Below are 10,518 nucleotides of genomic sequence, written 5' to 3'. Positions count from 1 at the left end.
AAAAATTGTATTTTTATAACCTTAAGTTTTATTTTTACTTTTTGTATCTTTTTAATCATTAATTTCGTAATTTGTATATTTATCGTTCGTATTTAGTTTTAAGTCTAGTTTTTGCCGTAGTTATTTTACATTTCTAAATATTTAGGCTTTGCCGTAAAATCCCTTAAGTGCTTTTTCTTTAGATTAAGATTTAGGTGCTTTAGAATTTTGTGACGCCATTTTAAGATTTTAGTACTTTTTAAGTTATTGCCGTTTTGGATATAGAATTCCTTTTAAGCTTTAATACCTTTAGACGTAAGTTTTAAATTTTAGTTTTTAGACTTTTAAGTTTCGACGCTGCAATTTTATTATTTTTCGACGATTATTTTTCGACCTTTTTTTTTCGACGTTTTTCGACGCACTCTTTTTCTTTCTTATTTCTCGACGCTCTAGTTTTTAGGACATAGAATTTTCTTTATTTTCTTTAAAATTTCGACGAAAAAATTATTTTAAGCGGTTAAATTGATAGACATCCAAAATTTTTGGTTCGTAGTAATAGTTGGATTTGTTAGTGGCGAGTTGTGGGCTTCCGATTTAAAGGGTCCTGGCTACCTGCTGCATCTATTGGCTATTCAAAACGTGGGCAAAATCAGAAAAGTCTATTAATTTGATAACTTATATAATTTTTATATTTATAACTAATAGGATATTCAGTGAATGCACCGAGCAAAACGTTCACCACCTTTCATACGTTCATCACCTGTAACTCGATCAAGACATCTAGCCAACATTGTCACCGTTGATTTTTCTTTAGAATCCTCATCTAGTCGACCAAGTACTCCAATTCAAATTTCTGATAATCCATTTTTTGAACCCGACCTCACAATTGAAAACCCAGAGGATATTCAAGGACAATTCAGAGATCCTGAACCAATAATCATTCCTCCGGAACCACAAATTAATCATCCAGAGATTGTTGAGGAAGAAACCATTAAATCAGAATCCTCTAGTGATTCAGATTCAACAAATTCAATCATGTAAAATCTGGAACCTCTAAGTATGGAAGACCGAATGAGAGCCACACGCACGGGCCAAGGACACGCCATTATTAAGCCAGACATTAATGCGCCAGATTATGAAATCAAAGGACAAATCCTACACATGGTAACTAATCAATGCCAATATAGTGGTACGCCAAAGGAAGATCCAAACGAACATCTTCGAACCTTTAATAGGATCTGTACTCTATTCAAAATCAGAGAAGTTGAGGATGAACAGATCTATCTCATGTTGTTTTCCTGGACTTTAAAGGGAGAAGCCAAAGATTGGTTAGAATCGTTACCTGAAGGGGCGATTGATACATGGGATGTTTTAGATGAAAATTTTCTTAAACAATTCTTTCCAGCATCTAAAGCCATGAGACTTCAAGGAGAAATTGTTACGTTCGCGCAAAAGCCAAATGAAACATTATATGAGGCGTGGACAAGATTTGGAAAGTTGTTGAGAGGATGCCCTCAACATGGTTTAGACACTTATCAAATAGTACGAATATTCTACCAAGGATGCGACATCACTACACGAAAAGACATCGATATAGCAGCTGGTGGTTCCATTATGAAGAAAACTGCAATCAAAACTCACAAAATCATTGATAACACAGCCTCCCACTCACATGAGTGGCACCAAGAAAAAGATATTTTTCGTTCATCTAAAGTGGCTAGAGCCGATTATAGCCATGACTTTGATTCCGTTTCCGTAAAAATAGATGCTTTCGAGAGACGAATGGAAAAGATGAATAAAGATATTCACGAAATACAAATCAGTTGTGAGCAATGTGATGGACCACACTTAATGAAAGATTGTCACATTGAGCAAACGATGGAACAACGTGAGAATGTTTCCTACATGAACCAAAGGCCGGGAAATAATTATCAAAATAATTATCAACCACCAAGGCCAAACTTCAATCGAAATCAAAACATTCTTTACAATCCAAATGGACTCAACAATAACTCGTACAACCAACAAGGTCTAAATAACCAACCAACTCAAAACAACACTTTCAATCAACAAAGACCTAGCTTGTATAAACCACCACAATAAACCGAAGAGAAAAAGTCAAATCTGGAAGAAATGATAGCAAAGCTAATGGAATCTCAAACACAATTTATTACATCTCAAACCCAAACGAATGAGAGGTTTGATCAGTCACTAAGAACTCAACAAGCTTCCATTTTGAATCTAGAAAAATACGTAGGTACTCTTGCTAGCATGATGAGTGAGAGGGAACACGGAAAGCTACAGAGTAATACTGAAGTAAATCCTCGAAATGAGAATGTTAATATGGTCTCAACGAATTCTGAAAAACCAGCACAAGAAGATGGGAAGGTTTTCGATGTGAGTAACAATGAAGAAGTTACAACACCATCACCACCCGAGTATGTAAAGCTAGTGGTGGCACCATACAGACCACCCATCCCGTTTCCAAGAAAAGGAGTTGAGTATGAGCAAGTAATAGGTAATAAAGTTTGTGATACCTCTGGAAAGAAGAAGAAGAATAAGAAAGTGCAAGAAACAAAAACCGTAAAAGTAAACCCAGTGAAGACAGTTCCACCCAGGTTGGGTGATCCGGGTGAATTTATTGTTCCTTGTCTACTTAGTGATTGTGTCATGTATGATGCACTAGCAGATTTAGGTGCGAGTATAAGTGTTATGCCTCTTTCATTATATAAGAGATTAGGAGTAGGTGAGTTAAGTCCAACAGAGATGAGTGTTCGACTCTTTGATCAAACCATTAAGCACCCAGTTGGAATTGCTGACAACCTACCTGTTCAAGTGGGTAATTTAACCTTTCTAGTCGAATTCATTGTCATTGACATAGAAGAGGACTCAAACATTCCTCTAATTTTAGGTCGACCATTCTTAGCGTCCACCGGGGCGTTATTTGATGTAAGAGAGGGTAGAATGACACTTAGTAATAATGAAAAATCGATCACCTTTGTGAGTCGAAAGTTTAAATCTCCACCAACCAAAACCGTTGAACCAACAAAGACGATTGGTAAGAACCATATTGTTTTACCAACTCCAACGGTAGTGCTTAACAATAATAAAATGCCTAAGTGTGGGGAAGATGAAGTAACACCTAATGATGACCTGATAACAAAGAACCTCGTTGTTGATGCGAAATTAAATGACCCCGTTATTAATAGTTCAATGAAGAAACTTATTAAACGGATTCGCGATGCTAGAACCAAGGGGAACTTTAAGTTATGTAACCGGTTAGTATCCAATCTATCGTCTAAAGAAAAGGCGAAACTAGTTGAGTTTGTGGATATTACACAGGAATCCGACCAATGGCTTAAAGCAAAAGTCATTGATATGCAAGTTGATTATGGTTCAAAAGAAATTGACGATGAAGTTAATCACAATTTCGACACCACAACTACCTAAGTGTGGGGAGATTCAGATGTTCTAAAAAGAAAATGCTGTCTAGAGTTAGTTGTTCTCTTCTCGTGTAGTTCCGAGAATGGAATCCGATTGGTCTTTTCCACTAGCAGATACTAAAGAACTAGTTTTCTCCCCCCATTCTGAATTTTTGTTTTGTAGGTTTTGTATGAAATTAATATGCAATTTTAAATTTAAGTTTAGTGTGATTTTAAAAAAACAAAAATTACTTTATTTCATTAAGTTTAAAAAATGATTTCTAAAATTCATCGTAAGTTGAAGACTAGGTCATGGAACCGAAATTGCTTTACCCGAGGGCGGGGCGAAAAATTTTGTTATCATTATTTTTAATTTTATTGATCTAAAGTATACCAAAAAAATTTAAAAAAACCCAAAAATATTTGCTTTTAAAACAATCGCTTTAACGACAAATTTTAAATTTTGTCAAGGGACGGACTAGGTAAACATACCGAAACTACCTAAAGTAAAAGGAAACAAAATTTTTTAAAAAAAAATTATTCATTTAAATTATTTTAATAAAAAAAGGTTTTATAAAAAAATATATTTATTTATATATATATTATATATATATATATGTTTGTAGTTTATCTTATATACAAAACAGGGTAAAACAGCGCACTTTCAAAGACTGACATTAAGTTCAGCAAAAGCTACTAATTTTGACGACAAGACGCAAAATATCAAATGTGATATAAAATAATATGTTGCAAACTCGGTATTTTTAATCACTTTTCTACACTAATCACCCTCATAAATTTATAATTATGGTCTGATTTCATGCAAATGAGGGCATTGCATGATCTCAAGTGTGGGGAAGGGTTATAAATTCTCTCGGGTTTACACTTAGTTTAATTGTCAAATTTTGTGAAAATTTAAAAAATTTTCAACTAAATGAATTCAAAATCATGTTTATACATATTTATGAACGATAAAACTAGGTGATAATGCCGAAATTATTGTTACCTCGGAGAGGACATAAATGGAGAAACAACCCAAAACGTTAGAATTCATTTAAAATGGAATAGAGGAGAATAAAAAGGTAAAGAAAGAAATAAATAAAAGCTAAGTGTGGGAAGAATTTACCAGTTTCTTTAAAACACATATCACATATTTGGTACAGATTATTGCAGGTACTTTTGCTTTGGACTAAACTAATCAGTTTTACCCGATTTATTGTAATAGGAAGTAAAGTCTTCCGAAAAAGACACGCGCTTCTTGAGTTAGGTCAGGAAGTTGTCGTCCAGACCAGTTGTAGAGTCTACAAAAAACCTTGAAAAGTTTTCTCGAAAATCAGCTGGAAATCCACGGACCTCAGCATCAAACAGGGTCGCCAAGTGGTCAGACTTATCCTAACCATAAGAGGATCTGTCTCGTAAAATGGGGAGGGCGCCGTGCAAATTAGCTTGATAAGACTAATGAATCAGACCTCCAGAAAGGATAATCTCCTTAAAGATTAAAAATCAGCTTTTGAGCCTGATATTACTCAATCCTTGAGATTGACTTTAAAGATTGAGAATTACAAACTCATAGAATTCGATGATATCTAAACTCGATCTTAAACGAGAAAATATTTTGATCAAATTAAAACCGATTTGTTTTCTGAAAACCTATTTTCAATGCGTTCATTACCATTGAACGTAAAATCCTAAGAATTCACCTGGAATTCATTAGGTCACCTGAACCAAATCGGGTGTCAACCGTAAGAATGGTTGTTGCATAGTATGGTCGAAGACAGGACCTTGTGCCAGATCGAAAAACTATAGGGTGATCTTTACTATTGCTCCTACAAAGGATAGTAATTGCATCCGACACGATATAGACCATAATCAAAAGCATGTCACGGGACATTGCCTTAACAGTTGCTTGTTCAACGCTTTCCTTTACAATCGGACGGTAGTTTACCGAAAGGTAATATACGGAGAAAGTATACTGGACGTGTTGCTTTCTTAATACAAGGTTAGCAAGTGGGTGACACAAAACCGCAAGTTTTGAGCTAAAATTTTAAAATCTGAAACCCACAAAACCCACAAAAACATTTTGTAAACACCGGTGAAGGGTTATTCCGGAAAACTTATCTAGGGTAAAAGCTAGAATGAATTTTCAAAAGATCAAATGTTTTCATAAAGATCCAATTTCCTTAAAGGATCTAAATTTTTATAGTCATGTGGGACTGTAAGCCACATCGTTACTATCATTGTTCATACCACCGTATCAAAATCACTGATATATAAAGTGTGAGAATAAAAAAAAGTGATTCGAGTGAAGTGTGATTTTATTTTAAGTTCTGTATTGCTTGAGGACAAGCAACGTTCAAGTGTGGGGATATTTGATAGTGCTCCAAATGAACATAATATCCTTCCAATATGTAAAGTTTTTAGTTGCAATTGTTCTATTTTTATGTAATAATCGTCTAAATAAATAAGTGCGAAGACAAAAGAAGAAAACGACGATTTAAAGACGCAAATGACCAAAAAGCTCAAATGAACAAGATATAATTCAAGTGGTTCCATTTATTGATAAAAACGTCTAAAAATGACAAGAGTACAAGTTACAAAACGCAAAGTACAAGATATTAAATTATAAGAAAGGACGTTCGAAAAGCCGGAACCGGGACCTGAGCCAACTATCAACGCGCGACACAATGGAGCTAAAATTACAAGTCAACTATGCACACGAATATAATATAATATTTAAATAATTATATAAATTATTTATATATTATATATTATATTAAATAACGTCGGCAAATAAGAAAACAAAAATATGTGAGCTGTCCCAGGCTGCCATGCGATCGCAAGGCCAGAAGGCACAAAATCCATTCGATCGCATGGGCATCAGAATCTGGCCAAATGCTATAAAAAGCCACGAATTCGGACGAGCTCACCACCTCTTTTTCATTTTCCTTTCTTTCTGTAAACAATATAATATATATATTATTAATTATAATTTTAATTTTAATTTAAGTTAATAATAATAAGGTTATTTTAAGAATGTTTTACGGGTTTTAAGTCGAAATTCTGTCCGTGTAACACTACGCGATTAATACTCATTGTAAGTTGTGTTCAACCTTTTTAAATTAATGTCTCGTAACTAAGTTATTATTATGTTTATTTAAATCGAAGTAATCGTGATGTTAGACTAAATATTAAGACGGGGTTATTAAATTTTGTACCATAATTAAGGTTTGGACAAAAGACCGACACTTGTGGATATTGGACTATTGACTATTAATAGATAGGGGGTATTGTCTAAACGAATGACAACTCATTAGAATCTGTCGAACCTATCTTCAAATTAGTTAATCTAATAATTATTAAAATGATTATGTATGTTCTATTTAGTGACGTTTATACGACATCTTTTTCGATCATTTATTTAATTATTCGGGTTGGGTAATTGATTATTCATTCTGATCAAGTGGGTAAATTAATATTCATATCTCATTAAAAAAGGGGTGGATTACATACAAGGATAATTGGTGTAATTGTTAACAAAGTAATAAAACCTTGGATTACACGCAGTCGATAACCTGGTGTAATTATTAACAAAGTATTAAAACCTTGTTACAGTTCGAATCCCTAATTAGTTGGAATATATGACTTCGGGAATAAGGTTAATTTAACTAGCATTTTATAATTATGACCGATGGACTATTATGGACAAAAACTAGATAGGTATCAAATAAACCAGGACAAATGACAATTAACCCGGGTAACAAACAATTAAAATCAACACGTCAAACATCATGATTACTGAAGTTTAAATAAGCATAATTCTTTTATTTCGTATTTCATCGTACCTTTATTTACTATCATTTTAATTACTGCAATTTACTTTATCGCAATTTAAATTCTGTCATTTATATTATCGTCATTTATCTTTACGCTTAAAATATAAAATCGACAAACCGGTCATTAAACGGTGAAAAAACCCCCTTTTATAATAATATTACTGATAGTGCTCCAAATGAACATATATTTAGTATCAATATCCTTCCAATATGTAAAGTTTTCAGTTGCAATTGTTCTATTTCAAGTAATATTCGTTTATATTAAATAAGTGCGAAGACAAAAGGCGAAAATGAAGATTTGAAGACGCAAACGTCAAAAAAGCTCAAATGTACAAGATACCATCCAAGTGGTTCAATTTATTGATAAGAAACGTCTAAAAATGACAAGAGTACAAGTTACAAAACGCAAAGTACAAGATATTAAATTATACGAAAGGACGTTCGAAAATTCGGAACCGGGACCTGAGCCAACTATCAACGCCCGACGCAACGGACCAAAAATTATGAGTATACTATGTACAAGAATATAATATAATATATATATAATTATATAAAATTATATATATTATATTATATAATTAAATATAACGTCGACAAGCTAGCAAACAAAGCAATTGGGCATGGCCAGGCTGGCCATGTGATCGCATGAGATTAACACTGAGAACCCATGCGATCGCATGAGCCTCAGGATCAGACCACATCTTTAAATAGCCAGCATTTTTGCTCGACTCTTTACACAATAATAATAATAATATACTCCTCTGTAATAATAATAAATATATATTATATATATATAGTATAGTGTAGTTTTATATTAGATTAGTTTGGTTTATATAAAAGTTATTTTACGGGTTCTAAAGTCGAAGTTCTGTCTGTGTAAAGCTACGCGATAAATACTCAATGTAAGTTATGTTCTCCTTTTTAAATTAATGTCTTGTAACTAAATTGTTATTATGCTTATTTGAACCGAAGTAATCGTGATGTTGGGCTAAATACTAAGTTTGGGTAATTGGGATTTGGACCATAATTGGGGTTTGGACAAAAGAACGACACTTGTGGAAATTAGACTATGGGCTATTAATGGGCTTTATATTAAATTAACGATACCTCGTTAATTTAATATAAAGGTTACAATTTGATGTATCTATATATAACCACATACGCTTAATCGGATACGATGGGCGGGATATTTATAAATACAAATTATTGTTCATTTGACCGGACACGGGAATGGATTATTAGTCAATGGACTTGTTGAAACAGGGGTGGATTACATTCAAGGGTAATTGGTGTAATTGTTAACAAAGTATTAAAACCTTGATTTACATACAGTCGATAACCTGGTGTATTCATTAAACAAAGTATTAAGACCTTGTTACAGTTCGAATCCCCAATTAGTTAGAATATTTGACTTCGGGTATAAGGTTAAATTTGCCGAGCATTTTATAATTATGACCGATGAACTATTATGGACAAAAACCAGATAGGTTTCAAATACATCCAGGACAAAGGACAATTAACCCAGAGTAATAAATAATCAAAACGTCAAACATCATGGTTACGGAAGTTTAAATAAGCATAATTATTATATTGTTATTTATTTTACGCACTTTAATTATTATCATTTATATTTACGTTTAAGTTTTAAAATCGACAAACTGGTCATTAAACGGTAAACCCCCTTTTATATATTATTACTATATATAATATATTTTGTACAAATATAATTGTTTAAAAATATAGTGTAAAATAAGTCGTCTCCCTGTAGAACGAACCGAGCTTACTAAAAACTATACTACTCTACGATTAGGTACACTGCCTATAGTGTTGTAGCAAGGTTTAGGTATATCCCATCTGTAAATAAATAATTAAAACTTGTGTAATTTGTAACGTATTTCGTATTAAAAATATTTAGTATTTCGTACCCCACCTCGCACACATCAATTACTATATATAATTATATATATTTTATATAAATATAGTTGTAAAAAAATATAGCGTTAAACTTGGCTATTTCCCTGTGGACGAACCAGACTTACTAAAAACTACACTACTGTACGATTAGGTACACTGCCTATAAGTGTTGTAGCAAGGTTTAGGTATATCCACTCTATAAATAAATAAATAACTTGTGTAAAATTGTATCGTATTCAATAGTATTTCGCAATAAAAAAATAACTATTTCGTATACACCTCTGCTTTAACATCAATAATATTAGTTACAAAAATATTAATGTTATTAATTATAATAATAATATCAATATTAGTAATATAACAAATTATACATATCAGGTTTTATATATATCTTTATATCTTACATTAGAATTTATAATGGTTGATAATACAAATAATTATACTAATATTAACATTAATACTAATAATGAATGTAATGAACATAACATTAATATAACATTTATATTTTAACTTGTAATTACATATAATATATTAATGTTATAACTCATTACTTATGTAATGTTTACTAATTATATCATGTATAATTGAATACTTATGCACTATTATATTATATATTTAATATTAATTATACATAGAACTCTTATCTATTTATATATAGATTCATTTTAAATTATAACAATATCATTTTGTATTTTTGTTTTACATAATTAATTCCAATGTTTAGTTTATATTTTATTATTTTTATTTATCATATATCCTTACACACACACACACACACATACATACACACACACACACACACACACACACACATATATATATATATATATATATATATATATATATATATATATATATATATATATATATATATATATATATATATATATATATATATATATATACATATTCATTTACAACAATTGTTCGTGAATCGTCGGAAATGGTCGAAGGGTTATTGCATATATGAAAGTAGTTCAAAAAATTTGAGACTCAACATTACAGACTTTGCTTATCATGTCAGAATCATATAAAGATTAGGTTTAAATTTGGTCGAAAATTTCCGGGTCATCATAGTACCTACCCGTTAAAGAAATTTTGTCCCGAAATTTGATCGAAGTGGTCATGGCTAACAATAAGAATGTTTTCATGACGAACATGAGTTGATAAATAGAGTTTTATTACTGTTGAGTAATATGGATAAGATAATTCAACTATTTGAAGAGTACGAATGAAGCTATCACAAAATAGTGAGATAGAGATTTAACTTTTGACGTAGTCGCGGTGGATTTCCGGAATTCAAGGAATTTAAAGAAAATCTTCGAAATTCATATAAGATTTGATTCTCCGTTAATTAAGAAAATAGGATT

At 31.7% G+C, this 10,518-nt stretch overlaps 1 non-coding gene across 1 annotated transcript; it reads right to left on the bottom strand.

Annotated features, from left to right (window-relative positions):
• Nucleotides 1–1,398: 1,398 nt before the first annotated feature.
• On the bottom strand, nt 1,399–1,505 carry LOC139887197 (small nucleolar RNA R71). Its single transcript, XR_011773036.1, has one exon. It is a non-coding gene; the product is annotated as a small nucleolar RNA R71 (small nucleolar RNA).
• Between the last annotated feature and the right edge of the window lie 9,013 nt (nt 1,506–10,518).

This window comes from Rutidosis leptorrhynchoides, chromosome 1 (assembly GCF_046630445.1).
Source record: "Rutidosis leptorrhynchoides isolate AG116_Rl617_1_P2 chromosome 1, CSIRO_AGI_Rlap_v1, whole genome shotgun sequence".
Lineage (NCBI taxonomy): Eukaryota > Viridiplantae > Streptophyta > Magnoliopsida > Asterales > Asteraceae > Rutidosis > Rutidosis leptorrhynchoides.
The sequence above is the reverse complement of the archived record's forward strand: the minus strand, read 5'-3'. Positions and strand labels throughout refer to the sequence as shown.